Source organism: Bos grunniens, chromosome 5 (assembly GCF_055505025.1).
Source record: "Bos grunniens cultivar Pamir isolate PY7600 chromosome 5, Bosgru_T2T1.0, whole genome shotgun sequence".
NCBI classification, from domain to species: Eukaryota; Metazoa; Chordata; class Mammalia; order Artiodactyla; family Bovidae; genus Bos; species Bos grunniens.
The window spans coordinates 61,405,424-61,421,836 of NC_141169.1; the positions used below are offsets into that span (position 1 = coordinate 61,405,424).

The 16,413-nt window shown below is 43.8% G+C and overlaps 1 protein-coding gene and 1 long non-coding RNA gene across 4 annotated transcripts in view; both read left to right on the forward strand.

The window, feature by feature from the left end:
* Positions 1-16,413, forward strand: part of ELK3 (ETS transcription factor ELK3) — a 177,031-nt gene that overhangs the window by 45,737 nt on the left and 114,881 nt on the right. The gene's annotated exons all lie outside the window — the stretch shown is intronic.
* Positions 8,609-10,063, forward strand: LOC147372251 (uncharacterized). The gene is made up of 3 exons (XR_015163945.1): positions 8,609-8,747; positions 9,556-9,714; positions 9,796-10,063. It is a non-coding gene; the product is annotated as an uncharacterized LOC147372251 (long non-coding RNA).

Sequence of the window (16,413 nt, forward strand, 5' to 3'; positions counted from 1 at the left end):
AAAGCCAGGCCTCACCCACTTGGTCTCACCCATGTCTATCTCACTGGACTGAAGTGAAAATTGGATGAAACGCTGCCTGTGAGCTACATAATGTACACAAGAAGGGCATTATGACGAATTTAGTATATGATGTGAAAAGGGCATCCTGTTCCCTCAGACCCTTTGTCCCTCAGATTTCGTTCCCATTAGCTTTTCTTGCCAAAACCCTGAGCTTGAAGAAATGCACCTTCCTGCAGCCTGTTTTCTTTATCTCGCTGATTTCTCTCCTTCCTTCCTTAGAACCCTGAATGTTATCATTTTGTAGTCATTTCCACTGAAGTCCCCGAGCACTTTTCTCCAAAGATGGGAGAAATGTGGATATATTTAGAGGCTGAGCAGGACTCGGGAGAGAGGGGAAAGTTAAAGACATAGAGGACCGGAAGAATTATTGAAGCAACAGAGTCCTGGATGAGATGAGTCCCTAGAATAGGAGCAAGGACTTTCTGAGGTAGGAAGCACAGAAATGAGATGGGTGCAGATAAGTTGGAGGGGGGTTGAGGGACATTTTAAGGTCTTAGACTTAGTGCAGTAGGGGCTTCGTGAAGATGGGCGTGGCGTGAGGCGTTGGTTGACTTGGCAGAGCCCAGTGACCCAGCATAGGGTGGAGGGGGGCGTTACTGGTTTAGAGAAGGCTGGACAGTTTGGGGGATGGGCTTTGGAAGAGAACGTTGTGAAGGAGCAGAACACACATGTTCAAACTGATAACTGGTGGAATCCAGGCTGGGCAGGAAGCAAGTGAAGCAAAGAGGGTTAATAGACTTGGATTGTGTCCTCAACAAGACAGCTGAAAGGCTAGACGTTGGAGGTCTGAAGCCTCGAGATTAGAATTTAAGATTTCTGGCAGAGAACACCTCTGGGTGATGACAAGACCCCAGATGTGGTAACATAAGCGGCTGCCCAAGAACAGTGGAGGTGAGGGCTGACCCACACGACTGTGTGGACACTGCTCCCATGACCTTGCCAGCGTCCCATAGAACAGGGAAGACCTCATGAGCCCCGTCCCTGGAGTAAGTTCTGCCTGATCTGATCTGTGCCTGCCCCTTCCTGTCCGCACCGACCCTCAGTGATCAGTTTCACCAGTGTCGTCTTTGCTTGGCCTCTCTCCTCTGATTTCTTCCATGTTTTCCACCTCACACGCAAGTAATGACTTTGGCTATTCCCAACAATGACCCCAACTCTCCCTCCTGGACTTCAGAGCCCTTCAGGGTACTCTCTCCCCAAGGACCCTCCTTCTCAGGCACCACCCAGAGAAGATTACTTTCACCCAGCTGCCCTTGGCCTCAGGTGGAGTGTGGACAGGACTCCTCGACACTGAAATCACCAGAGGACAGCAACCATCTGGGGAGAGGGGAAGATTCTAAGGCAGGTTCTCAGTGACAGTGAGGAGCTAAGGGCATATAATATTTTTGCTCTGCTAGGACTCAAATTCCTATAGGAGCCAAGCAGGTAAATAAACCAGTGATGCCACCCAATGTCATGTGATGGAAACCAGTGCGGCCCACGGCCACCTGGCAGACACATGTTCTATCTGTGTGGAGCAAGAGTACTCAGCTCCCAAATTGTTGCCATACAGGAATGTGGGCTCAGCGCTGCCAAAGCTTTTCATCATTCAAGAGAAGCCAGAAATCTAGGTTTGTACATAGAATCTCCTGGTTTTCAAATGATTACAACTCACTCAAAAGAACACTTTAAGCAACTTGTTAGCCAGACCATCTCTGATGATTGAATATCACCTGAGGGTCGCCAGTGTGCCTGAGTAATGGTGTGACCACACCAAAGACAAGTGAAGAGAAAGCTTGTTTTCCATCCTGGGAACTAGGGACAGCCCTGGTGTTGGGGTGTGCCAGTGAAGGGATTTCCTATGAAGGGTATAATTTTTCCTCCTGCTAAGACTCAAGAAACAGAGTTGACAATGAATTTTAAGCTTTTTTCTCTCAACACTTTTTTTTGTTACTTTTAACCCTTTGGAAAAGTCAGTTAAAGACACACAACCTTGATTGGTGGCATGTTGGAAAACTGAGAGGTTAGCAATAAAAAGAAGTAAAACTTCCCTGCGCAAGCCCTCCTTTCGGGTTGTTGTCAGCCGTGTCCGACTCTTGGTGACCACATGAACTGCAGCATGCCAGCTTCTCTGTCTGTCACAATCTCCCAGAGTTTGCTCAAGCTCACATCCATTGAGTCAGTGATGCCATCATCCAACCATCTCATCCTCTATGGTCCCCTTCTCCTCCTGCCTTCAGTCTTTCCCAGCATCGGAGTCTTTTCTAGTGAGTCGGCTCTTCTCATCAGGTGGTCAAAGTATTGGAGCTTCAGCCTCAGCATCAGTCCTTCCGATGAATATTCAGGGTTGATTTCCTTTGGAGTAGCTTAGCTGTATTACATTGTACGGGGTGGAGGATGGGCACCTGGAGGATGGAGAACCAGGAAGGCAGCAGCAGGTGAGCCAGCAGAGGGACCAGGAACAGCTGGGAGGGTGAGAAAAAGCAGGAAATGTAAACAAACAGCTGAAACCAGGACTGACTCTGCTGAGACCCAGGATAAATCACCAAGGAGGATGGCCATGTTCCCCAAGGTTGGTGGGGGCTGACATGGAAAGATCTTTGCCATATGTGGCTAGGTGGAAAAGCAAATCCTAAGAGAACATTACAGAATGGTCCATTTTGTAAGAAACACATGAATATTTAGATGATATGTGCATGGAAAAAGGTTGGAAGAATATAAATGAAATATTAAATGTGGCTTTTATTGGAGAGTAGGGTGGTAGGTGAATGGTATGTTTGTACAATTCACAGAGATTGCTTTTGTAGTATAGTAGAAATGGGTCTGGCATTGCTTTTTTTTTTAAGTATCATAGAGTTTATCTCTTAATTTTACTATTTTTTAGCCACACTGCCTGGCATGACAGGTGTTAGTTCCCCAACCAGGGATCGAACGCACACCCCCTGCAGCGGAAATGCCAAGTCTTGACCACTGGACCACCAGGGAAGTCCCTGTTACCGCTTTTTAAAAACTTTGCACGTGTTAATGGGTTTGACCCTCACTACAGCCTTCTGAAGGCAGTACTGTTATTATCCCCCGTTTTATTATTGAGAAGTAAAAGAAGGTGAGGAAAGCTAATAACTTGCCCTTGCTCATACAGTTGGAAGCAGTACAGTGGTATTAATATTAAAAATGTTACAATTGTTGTTTTTATAAAGAAGAAATTATCTCCACATGTGAGCACTTATTTGAAAATCTGTGTTGTGCAGTATTTTTTTTTCCAGCTGATAATTTTGGGGGTTCAAAACTTCTTGCCTGTTCCTAAACTAAAACAAACCAAAAGTTTTCTTGGTTATTGGATCACCATCTTCTTTCATCTTGGTCACTGATGGTCCAGAGCCTATTCTTAGTCTTTACTTCTTCCCCATATGTTTATTGAATGCATTTTTATTACATGTGTAGAATCTGTGTTTACCACTCTCCTGCTTTTATCCCTTCACTGTTTTTCTCAATGAAAGTGAAAGTGAAAGTTGAGACCCCATGGACTATACAGCCCATGGAATTCTTCAGGCCAGAATACTGGTGTGGATAGCCTTTTCCTTCTCCAGGGGATCTTCCCAACCCAGGTTTCCTACATCACAGGTGGATTCTTTACCAGCTGAGCCACAAGGGTTTTCCTCAATATATATTTTATTATGAAAAATAATGGGTTAAGATTGAGTTCTTTCTGAGGCTTCCCTGGTGACCCAGTGGTTAGGACTCCACGCTTCATTGTGGAGGGCCAGGCTTCAATCCCTGGTCAGGGAACTACAATGCCACACAGTACAGTTAAAAAAAAAAATTGAGTTCTTACTATGTGTCAAGCACTATATTAGCCACTTTCAGAATATATATTTAATTCTCACACCACCTTATCAATAAGGTGCTCTGATTGGGCCACAGATGAAGACTGTGAAGTACAGAGAAGTTAAGTAACTCTGCCAAAGGCACACAGATAGCAAATGGCAGAGCCAGGATTTGAACTCCAGTTCTGTCTGATTCCATAGTTTATGCCTTTAAGGGCTACACTCTACTGCTAGCCCTACTCACTGTATAGTAAGGGAGTGAACAAGACTCCTTTGTCCTGGACCTCAGGGTATACACGGACATCCTTGAGGCATAAGGCCTCCTGCTTCCCCTGCCTGGCTCTGTTACTTTTGGCTAAAAATCATGGCAACCTGGAATAACCCAGGCCCCTCCGGCCCACATTCTTGGCATGTTTGCCAGGCCACTGTGTCTCACTTGTGCTGATGACATCATTACCCTGGTCCTGAGCTGAGAAGTCAGAAGCTCCTTCTCTTCACATTTATGTATGACCCTTTTCAGTCGGTCCATCTGTCAACATGAGTTTTCCTCTTGCTTTCTTTTCCCTTGGCTCCATTCTGGCTCTCTTCTAACTTACCATGTCTCTACAGGGGCTTGATTTCCCTTTGGGCTTGGAAAACCCAGGCTGTCTTTGACTTAAACCCTCTGCTCCCTTGGCCCTCCAGCCTGTTCCCAAAGACACTCTCCCTTTACTAAGGATACAGTCCCCTGCTCTCAGATCACACTCCTGTAGAAAATTGAAAACATTCCTCCAAATCACTTGTACAGGGAGTCTTGTGGGTCATGCCCACTCCTTCTCCTTTCTGCTCAAATATCTAAAGTTCCTCCTGGCATGCTTGTCCTAGTTGAGGCTGGTCAATATCATTTCAGCCAAATCAGTACAGAACGTAGTTAGTACTCTGGAGAAATGCTTAGTAATAATATGGAGCTGGGTGTTCAGTGGGTAGCCACCTTCCAGATTCACTGAGTGATTGGATGACCTGTTTCTCTCCCCAGACCCTCTCATTTTCTGTTCCTCTTTTCTGGTAGGAAAAGGTATGCTCTTAGAAAGCCTCCTTTTAATGGACCAAGAGCATTTCTTTTTAGCCACGCTGTTCTAGATCCTAAAGACCCCTTCCTTAAAATGAGAACAACTTGGTGCAAGGGGAAGAGTGATGATCAGAAGATCAAGGTTGTAGAACTGGTTCTGTTAGTTAATTGTGTGTTTTGAGCAGTCACTTGAGCCCCCAGAGCCTGAATCTCTCTCTCTTTAATATTTATTTATTATTTGTCTGCACTGGGCCTTTCTTGCAGCATGTAGGATCTTTCATTGTGGCACACAGACTCTCTAGTTGTGGCATGAAGGCTCCGGAGTGCTCGACCTTCAGTAGTTGTGGCATGCGGGCTTGGTTTCTCCATGGCATGCAGGATCTCAGTTCCCCGACCAGGGGTTGAACCCACGTCCCCTGCATTGTGAGGCAAAGTCTTAACCACTGGACCTCCAAGGGAAGTCCCCTGAATCTCTTTTTATGTGAAATGCTAGTGATCATCCATCCAGTGTCAGAAGGTAAAGAGGTTAAGACAGCTTTGATGACAATGCAGACATAAAGTCACATTATTCCTTCAAGTTTTCTCTCTTGGAGGCCCATGCTGTAAAACTATCAAAACTTCTACCTCGACTTCTAAGAGGAAAGTTGAAATCCTTAGGTGATTGGTTTTAAGGATAGAAGGTATAGTAATGACAAGGTATGGAGGTGCCTGGAGCTGCCTTGGCCCCTCCTAGTCTATGATATGGACAGTCGCCTGCTTCTCAGCCTTAAAGGTGCAGTGCAAATGCAGTTTCAAGACCTCATCCCTACTTCCCATTTAATTGGCACTTTTAAGTCCCTTCTGTATAGAAATCCTAAAATCATATCAGATTGCTGTCTATTAATTTGTAATGTGAAATTGAACAAAAATTAGATAACATATATTTGTATATGAACTATCTATTTGAATAGCCACTGTATTTTTAAGTAAATACTCATATTGTTCATCTTATAAGAAGTAGACATGTATAGTAAAGAGGGTTTCTAACAGAATACAGTGCATTTTTAGGCTTTTCCTTAGACATACTTTCACATCAATGCTCAGTAGAACCTCTATTACTTACTAAGAAATAGAAGCATCTCTAACATTTACTCCTTGGCAAATCCAAGGAGTAAAAGTTAAGATCAAGAAGAAGTTGTTTGTCATAGGTCTATCAGGTAGGAATGCTTTTGACTGCAATTTGCAAAAAGAGCCCAACAATACTTAAAGCCATGTGTATATCTATTATTTACTTAAGAAATCTAGGGTTGATTTCTGTATTTCAAGAATGAAATCAGTCAAGGAACCAGGCCTTTACATTGTCCTACTCAGCCATCTTCTGCATGACACCCTTACATTTATCACCTCATATTTGTAAGACGGCTGCCATTGCTCCAAGTATCATATCCCTTTATGATAGCATTCCCATCAAGAAGGAAGGAAGGAAGAAAGAGAAAGTACGACAAACCTTTTTCTTCATGTGACTCATCAGGGAGGAAAATCATTCCTGAAGTTCTCAGTAAACTTTGCGTTATTTTTCATAGCTCAGATTTAGGTTACATGTCATCTTCAGTCCTATCACAGGCAAGGGAGCAAGAGGCTTCAGTTGTGATTCATCCCTCAGGCTGAGTGAATTGCAGCCCTGAGTGGCTGTTGGGTAGACAACAGTATTAGCCACAACAAAGTAATCCAAATGTGGGCTTACAGAAAATGAAGAATTTGGGTTAAGTGAAAGCACACACATTTCTCAAATGTAAAGTAGCTGTATGTTTTATTCATGAGCTAGAAAATAAGAAACAAATGTACAAAAAGATGTGCTGGGTTATGCCAGGCAGAGAGTATATAGATCTGGTCTGCAGAGTGAGTGTGTCTACCTGTATTAAGCAGGTGAGAATGTTGAGTGGATGAGCCCCACTTGGCTGGAACCCATGGAGATAAGCAAAGTGACAGCAGGCAAACAAGCTTCTATATAGGTATCTCTAGGAAAAAGAATTGCTATATCCAACTGACAAGTCTCTAAGAAGAGTGATCACTCTGCATTGGATGTCTACCGGCTATCCATGTCTTGGGGGGGATCACAACCCCAAGACTCCAACATCACAGCCCCTCCAGTGGGCCTGTGATCTTCATTTGAACTGGTTGAATCCTCCATCCTCGGCTTGGGAACCTGGAGCAGAAACACAGAGGGACAAATATAGTTGGAATTAAGTCATCCTATGGCAATGCCTACAAAGAGGGTTCAGAAGTTCCTGCTACTGGTCATCCCTGTCTCCTGTCACCCATTCCCAGGGCTTAATTTTTCAGCTCCTCCTTTCTACTCATTGATTATTTTTTGGAGGGGGTTGCTGCACTGGATCTTCGCTGCCATGTGTGGGCTTTCTCTAGTTGCAGTACGTGGGCTTCTTGTTGTGATGGCTTCTCTTGTTGCAGAGCATGGGCTCAAGGTGCTCGGACTCAGTATTTGTGGCACATGGGCTTAGTTGCCCCATGGCAAATGGGATCTTCCCACGTCAGGGATTGAACCTGTGTGGCCTGCATTTCAAGGCAGATTCTTAACCACTGGACCACCAGGGAAGCCCTCTACTCAATGATTGATCCCACAAATATTGGTGCACATACTGTGTGTGCTGGGCCCTGTTCTAGGGTCTGGAGTACAAACAAGAATGACAATGTCCCTGCTGTCATGGAATGAGCAGTCTCATAAGGGAGACTGATGACAGAACAGTAAAGAAGATCATTACCCACTAGACAAGTCCTATGAAAGAGATAGGGTGTTGGTGTATTAGAGATCAACAGAAGAGGTCACTACAGATAGGATGGTCAGGGAAAACCTCCATGAGCTGCCCACGATCCTCCAAATAACCCTTCTTTCTTGCTCTGTGTAGCCAGGGTCAGTTTTAGTTGCTTGCTGTCGAACATTTCTGACAGACACATGGAACCAAAGGGAATTCATGAGACCCTATCACAGGTGATGCTACTGGTAAAGAACCTGCCTGCCAATGCAGGAGACATAAGAGATGCAAGTTCTATCCCTAGGTCGAGAAGATCCCTGGAGGAGAGCATGGCAACCCAGTCTAGTATTCTTGTCCCCTGGCTACAGTCCAAGGGGTCACAAAGAGTAGAACACAACTCAAGTGACTTAGCACTAACATAGACAGGAAATATCAGCCTATGGATCACAAGCCCTTCTTTCTCTGAATCCATATACCCAAATCATCTTTTTGGGTATCAAATCAAATTTTGATAACTAACTTAACTTACTAAGAAAAAAAATCTAGGTAGTATATTAATACACATATACCATTAATGTAGGGAAAAGGTGTTCTGGAGAGCAGATGGAGGTCTTCTTGCTACTACATATTCATAAAGAAGCTTTCTGGGACAAATCTGACTTGTCTGAGTCTGGGGAGTATGAATCAGTTCTCCCAGGATCTGATCTTATCTCTGAATGAGGTGATGGCTTCAAGTGGTCAGCACTGAGAGTTAGTACCTGGATAACTCAGTAAAGTACCACAGCCCATGAAGTCTGGCTGCAAGAGTCTGTGGATCTTACCCATCATCTTTAATACTGAGGGTAGTTTTGAAGCCATCTTGACCTCACAGTATTCATGAGGAAACCTAGGCTAGGACCCAGATCGATCACTCAGGGCAACCATGCCTCAGCACTTCTCTGGGTCAGGAGTCATTGTACTTTCAGTCTGGAGCCCTGAGTGTGAACCGCAGCTGCCTCAATCATGGAACAAATCATCTTAACACAAAGAATTTTGTATTCAGTGCATGGCGATGGAGGACCCGTGGTGAGACACGCGGCTTGAAGAGTAAGTTGGGGCCCGATGGTGTAGGGTTGACTTGCCCTTAGGAATAGGGAGACACAGAACACTTTTAAGTAAGGGAAATGGTGAAATCAGATCTGGGTTTTAGAGAATCAGGTCTGATGAGAAAGGGGAGGAAGGTACTAGCACAGGATTAGGAAGGATGAAAACAGTTCAGGTGAAGTCTTGAAGTAAGGCAGTGGGAACAGAGAGAAAGGAAAAACATTTGCAAGACCTTACAGTGATATCAATAGGCCTTGGGGGGAAGAAGAGAGGGAGGGATCTAGTCTGAGCGGATCCAGGCAGAGGAGGAAGAAGAGGGCCAGAGAAGTCACAAGTGGGAGTGAGAGGAATTCGGGGTGGTCATGATGAATTTAGTTTTAGCTTAGTTAGAAACATTTACCTAGAGGTGTAACCCCCAGAGTCAGCTAAACCACCATTTTGTAAAGTAGCCACTGATACTACCCATGGGGAGGAGGTGCTTTGGTAGAAAATCCTAAGAATAAAGGGTAGAAATGAAAGAAGTGGGGACAAATGTGGGTTTAAAAAGAGAAATGATTGGGAGCGATGGCTGAGGGAGAGCAGAGGAAGGAGGAAGGAAGCAACAAGAATTGCAGGAGCGAGCCAGAAATAGACCAGGGGCAGGAGCAACCACACAGGAAGGAGGGGGAAAGATGTGAACATTTGGGTGGAAGGGGGAGAAAATAGGTGGGAAGTAGAGGATGTGAGTGTGGAAAGGACATCTCCATTGGAAGGTGGAGGACACAACTCTCTTCACAGTTGCTTCCCCCATCCCCATCTCTCTCTCTTCCAGCTACTTGCCTTAGTAGTATCTGTGCAAAAAAGGATTTTATGACGAGAAGCCTGCCCAGATCAGACCTGTGGGGGTGTCTTCTGGATCAGAGGGTGTTCATCAGCAGTCTTTAAAAAGACCTCCTCTTCCTTAAGAATTTTTGTTGGCAAAACATGGAAGGTATATATGAGATACAGATATCAGACGCCCCTGGGATTCTTCTTTATCGTCTTCCTCCTCACCTTCCTCTTGGTTTCCCAGGTCAAAAGGGCAGAACTTCCTGTCGGAATTTTAAAGCTTCTGTCGCCTTGATTTTGTTCCTGGCTCAATGGAGATGAATTCCAAGTTGAAGACAAACAATTGTGCCTTGTGAACAGTCGTCCATGTGTTGAAAAGACTCTAAGAGTGTTTTTTTTTTTTTCAAACCTGTCTCAGGGAAAATTCCCCATGGGGGAGGAAGGGAGAGTAAAATCCATGCTAGAAAGAGCAACTTCTGATGACTCTGAGAATGTGATTTTCTAAATAAATTCATGAAAGTCAAAAGTGTCTAATAATAAGAGATGTGGGGTTGACTGTAAAGAGAGAAATAGCATTCCACAGAACAAAACCTCCCTGAGCAGCCGTAAGTCTTGAGGTTGGAAAAGTTGCTTGCACACTCTCAGCCTGCTGCTGGGCACTTTACACCTATGATGGCTGGCTGCCCAAAGTTACCATCTCCTCTGAATCACAGAAGCTGCAAATTAAGAGCTTTCTGGGTAGGTGGACACACAGTGCTGTGCAGACATCCTGCACGCCCAGTCTTGTACCGCTTGCCTGGGTAGAACCACCTCAACTTTGACTCTCCTGATTTTCAAATTACTGCAGAAAAGCAGAAGTCCTGGATCTAGGAAAGGAGTAAAAATGTCTCTGAAATTCCATTCGCAGGATAAAGTTTACCGCTACTCATACAAGGACTGATGCTCAACAAGAAACATTTAAGCAGTATCAGTCATGTGAAGACCAGCCCTCCGAGTCCTTGTCACCAAGTCTTTGCAAAAATTATTTTCTAGAAACTGTGATCCTCTCCTCTCTTCTGTTCTTGCCCAAAACAGAGGCAAAATATTGTATTTATCATCAGAAATCTGTATGCAGGTCAGGAAGCAACAGTTAGAACTGGACATGGAACAACAGACTGGTTTCAAATAGGAAAAGGAGTACGTCAAGGCTGTATATTGTCACCCTGCTTATTTAACTTATATGCAGAGTACATCATGAGAAACGCTGGGCTGGAAGAAGCACAGGCTGGAATCAAGATTGCCAGGAGAAATATCAATAACCTCAGATAAGCAGATGACACCACCCTTATGGCAGAAAGTGAAGAGGAACTCAAAAGCCTCTTGATGAAAGTGAAAGTGGAGAGTGAAAAAGTTGGCTTAAAGCTCAACATTCAGAAACGAAGATCATGGCATCCGGTCCCATCACTTCATGGGAAATAGATGGGGAAACAGTGGAAACAGTGTCAGACTTTATTTTTTGCGGCTCCAAAATCACTGCAGATGGTGACTGCAGCCATGAAATTAAAGGACGCTTACTCCTTGGAAGGAAAGTTATGACCAACCTAGATAGCATATTGAAAAGCAGAGACATTACTTTGCGAACAAAGGTCCATCTAGTCAAGGCTATGGTTTTTCCTGTGGTCACGTATGGATGTGAGAGTTGGACTGTGAAGAAGGCTGAGTGCCAAAGAATTGATGCTTTTGAACTGTGGTGTTGAAGAAGAGTCTTGAGAGTCCCTTGGACTGCAAGGAGATCCAACCAGTCCATTCTGAAGGAGATCAGCCCTGGGATTTCTTTGGAACAAATGATGCTAAAGCTGAAACTCCAGTACTTTGGCCACCTCATGCGAAGAGTTGACTCACTGGAAAAGACTCTGATGCTGGGAGGGATTGGGGGCAGGAGGAGAAGGGGACGACAGAGGATGAGATGGCTGGATGGCATCACTGACTCCATGGACATGAGTCTGAGTGAACTCCGGGAGTTGGTGATGGACAGGGAGGCCTGGCGTGCTGTGATTCATGGGGTTGCAAAGAGTCGGACATGACTGAGCGACTGAACTGAACTGAACAAGTGTGTAGTGACTGCCTATTGTATGCCATCCGATTGTGCTAACCACTGATGTGAAGTTATATTAAAAAGCCAAAGTGATTCAAAATTAATTTTTCTAAATCTTTTAAAACATCTAGAAATGTTGTAAATTCAAGGTGAGGTGTCCCTGTCACAGGGAGATATTTTTTTACTTTTTAAAGTAAAAATGTTTTAAGAGTTCCCTCTTCACAATATTATCTTTGGAATCTTCTATTAAAATACTTATTTACTTAATTCATCCAATAAGTAATTGAAGGGTGTACTAGGTGTCAGGCACTAATCTAAATGCTGAATAATTTAGTAGTAAATAATAATAATTATAGTTTGTATATATTGAGTACTTTCTGTGTACTCATTGTGTTAAGCATTATGTGAAAAGTGTTATGTGTATTCATTAATTTAGTCCCAAAACGCTATGATGTAGATGCTATCAATGTTATTATAAAGTATTACATATTCATATAAAAGTTTTAAGATGAGTAAACTAGAGCAGAGAGAGGTTAAGGCACTTACCCTAAGTCACATATCTAGCTAATAGAGGAGCTGGGATTTGAATCCAACAGTCTGGGTCCAGAGCTCCAGCTCTTAACCTCTTGGAAAACCTCTGCTGTCATAGAGTTTGCATTCCTAGTAATTATAACATGTGCCGGTATATTCTTTTGCAAGCATGCAGTGGCCTCTGAGAGGTCCAAATTCCTCAAACTGGGAGACCAAATAGAATAGTAAAAATGAGCAGTAGATTTAGAGTCAGGAGGTACTAGTGGTAAAGAACCCACCTGCCAATGCAAGAGACTTAAGAGATGTTTGATCCCTGGGTCGGGAAGATCCCCTGGAGGAAGGCATGGCAACCCACTCTAGTATTCTTGCCTGGAGAATCCCATGGACAGAGGAGCTTGGTGGGCTACAGTCTATAGCGTTGCACAGAGTCAGACACAACTGAAGTGATTTAGGTTCAACACCTCATCAAAGCATTTCACCTTTTGAGATTCAGATTTCTCATCTTTACATTGAAGATAATCACCTATAAAGGATTGTGAAAGTGAAATGAAAGTGTTAGTTGCTCAGTCATATCCAACTCTTTGAGACCTCATGGACAGTAGTCTGTCAGGCTCCTCTGTCCATGGAATTCTTCAGGCAAGAATACCAGAATGGGTTGCCATTCTCTTCTCCAGGGGATCTTCCCAACCCAGGGATTGAATCCAGGTCTCCTGCACTGCAGGCAGATTCTTTACTGTCTGAGCCACCAGGGATGGTATCATTCATTAATACCTTCTGTCTGTGAGGTTGACCTGTAATGCTGTTGATCAGCTTGGGTGCTGCTGGTGATGTGGAGACTCACCACAGAGGGTTAGAGTAGTGAGAACAGCCCCAGCTCTTTCATCTAAGCTTTAGCCGTTTGAGTATAGAAGACATACAGCAGTTTCCTGCTCCCATGGAATGTTTTCAAGTGGGAAGAGAAGTTAAGTTCGAAGATGCTCAAAATTTAAAGTAATTAGAGCTGAGTAGTCAGGTTTAACCTAGTTGATATCTGTGTTAGCAATAAATGATCTACAGATCAGTATAAAGTTGAAAAACTTTAGAAAGTATCACACGGAACTAGGAAGTGTTTCTATCAGTGTTAACAGTATGAGATTCACTGTAAATGGTAGGAATAACACTTGTCACATATTAAAAAAAACTTAGAAGGTAGAGAATCTTTAAAAATCTATTAATCTTTATTCACAAAATTTTATAAATTAATCTTTATTTTCCTTTTTGTAGTTGTAAGGCTTGGACAAATTACACACTCCCTGAGCCTCAGATTTCTCATCTGTGAAATGGGAAAGTTATTACATTGCAAAGTTGTTAGGAGGATTTGAGATAACACATGTTATATTAGTTCTGGCTGTTATAACAAAATACTCACAGAGTGGTTTAACCAACAGACATTTATTCCTCACATCTTTGGAGTCTGGGAATTCCAAGATCAAAGCACTGGCAGATTCAATTCTTTTTTTTTTTCTTCAAACTTACTTTGCTGCATTGGATCTTAGTTGTGGCACAAGGGATATTCATTGTGCCATGCTGGCGTCAGCAGTTGCAGCATGCAGCCTCTCGCTAATTGTGGCTCATGGGCTTCAGAGTATGTGGGCTTCAGTAGTTGGGGTGCACAGGCTTCGTTGCTCTGAGGCATGTGAGATCCTAGTTCCCCAACCAGGGATCAAACCCTCTTCCCCTGCATTGCAAGCTGGACTTTTAACCAGTGGACCATCAGGGAAGTCTCTGGCAGATTCAGCTCTTCATCAGGTTCCTTTTCTTGGCTTGTGGGCAGCTACCTTCTTGCTGTGTCATCACATGGCTAAGAGAGAGAGAGTGGGAGCCAGATCTCTGCTGTGTCTTCTTAAAAGGTTGCTGCTGCTGCTGCTAAGTCGCTTCAGTCGTGTTAGATTCTGTGCGACCCCTTAGATGGCAGCCCACCAGGCTCCCTGTCCCTGGGATTCTCCAGGCAAGAACACTGGAGTGGGTTGCCATTTCCTTCTCCAATGCAGGAAAGTGAAAAATGAAAAGTGAAAGTGAAGTTGCTCAGTCGTGTCTGACTCTTAATAATCCCATAATAGGGGCTTCCCTTGTGGCTCAGCTGGTAAAGAATCTGCCTGCAATGCAGGAGACCTGGGTTTGATCCCTGGGTTGGGAAGATCCTTTGGAGAAGGGAATGGCAACCCACCCCAGGATTCTGGCCTGGAGAATTCCATGGACTGAGTGGCAAAGAATCGGACATGACTGAACGACTTTCATTTTCACTTTTCAATCCTATGAGGACCCCACCCTCAGCACCTCGTCTAAACCTAATTACCTCCCAAAGACCCCATCTCCAAACAGGAGCACACTGTGGTTAAGGGTTTAACATGGGATTCTGGAGGGACATGATTCTGTCCATAGCACATGTAAAACCTCAGTACAGTGACTAATAGGTGCTCAATAAGTAATAACTATTTCCAGCTTTGGAAGAGGAAAATCAAGAGTTTCCTTCCCCCCTAGACACATCTGTACTTATGTCTGTGTTGCCTCTATTGGGTTCCTCCTGTAAGCTGTTCATTCCAGAGTTTGTAGCATATTTATAGTACAAGCATTTCCTATACTTGACTAATGCCTGGGCATATTTTAAAGTAAAAAAACCATTATAGGTTGATTTCAATTGTGTTTTATCCCAAACTAGAGAAGCATAAAATTATATCTAATCTCCTACGCAACTATAAAACCAAACTGAATATAAGAGCCCAAACTTACACAATCAGTATAATTCAGAATAGCAATATTAGCATGAGAGATGGTATTTGCATTAGCATAAATTATTGAACACGAGGAGACTATGGCTCTGACTTCTCGGTGCCAGGTCTTTTGTGTGGGCCCCGCCCCCACTTTTCTTGTTTGTACAGTGTTCCTTGATGTCACTTGGTTTTCAAGGTATCACTCAGGAATTAGGTCCATCCATGCTCCTTTCTCATTAACCCAAGGTAATTACAGTGCTACTGCTTTCTGCCGAGATGACGCCAAACACACAGACTTGGGAAAATAGTCCCTGTATATGGGATTGGTGACCCAGAATATGTTCATATTAAATCTTTAAGACGACATTTGATATTAGTACACAAGAATCACAATTTTTTATTTTAATTTTTTATTTATCCTTAAAATTTTGTAAAATATTTATTTGGCCGCACCAGGTCTTAGTTGCAGCGTGTGAACCCTTAGTTATGGCATGTGCAATCTAGTTCCCTGACCAGGAATCAAACCCATGCTCCCATCTCAGGGAAGTCCCTAAAGCACAAAATTTAAGAATCATCAGGGCAAACTCTTAGACCTATAGGGACCTACAGACCTTGGTTGAGGAACGTTGATGTGATCCTTAGATCTGTGAGCTTTGCCCTCAGGGAGTCTAGGTTTAAATCCTGGGCTACCACGTGGTACTTGTGGAATCTTAGAGGAGTTCACTCTTTTAGCCATTCAACAAACACACAATGAGCACCTACTATGTTCCAGGCACATTTTTAGGCCCTGGGGATATAATGGGATACAAGACAAACAAGGTCACTGCCTTTGTGGAGCGTACATTCTAGAATCTCATGGGACAAATCATTTAAACTCCTCCCCAAGCCTAAGCTTCTATATTTATAAAATGTGAATAATAATGGGGCCTACCTCTGGTGAGGATGAGATGGTTGGATCACCAACTTGATGGACACTAGCTTGAGTAAGCCCTGGGAGTTGGTGACGGACAGGGAAGCCTGGTGTACTGCAGTCCATGGGGTCGCAGAGTTGCACACAACTGAGCGACTCACCTGACCTCTGGCAAATCTCTGGCCACCTAGATAAACTGACACATACTTAAAAATGTAGGCTGGATTTCCCTGTTTGGTCTAGTTTCACTCTTCATCCTTCTTATCCTGCTCTGTGCTTCTGGTTGGGCTCAGCTACACCAACTCTCACAGCGAAGGGCAGAGGATGGAGAGTAGGGTTGGGGTACTTATTCCCTAGGCTCCTTGCCTGCCAGGCTTCCTGTAGACAGCTCCTGCTTCAGCCTCATATGTGAAACAGGAATCTCATTTCACAAACCTATATGTGCAAGAATGGTCATGTAATGTATTTTCGTTGAAAAGAATTAAATTTGCCTCCAATCTCCCATTCCACTGGGTCGGCAGGAAATGCCATGGCATTTCTCTCCTAAGGGTCATGCAGGTCGCGTCTCCTTCTAAAGAGGTTCTGTTCACAACAGAG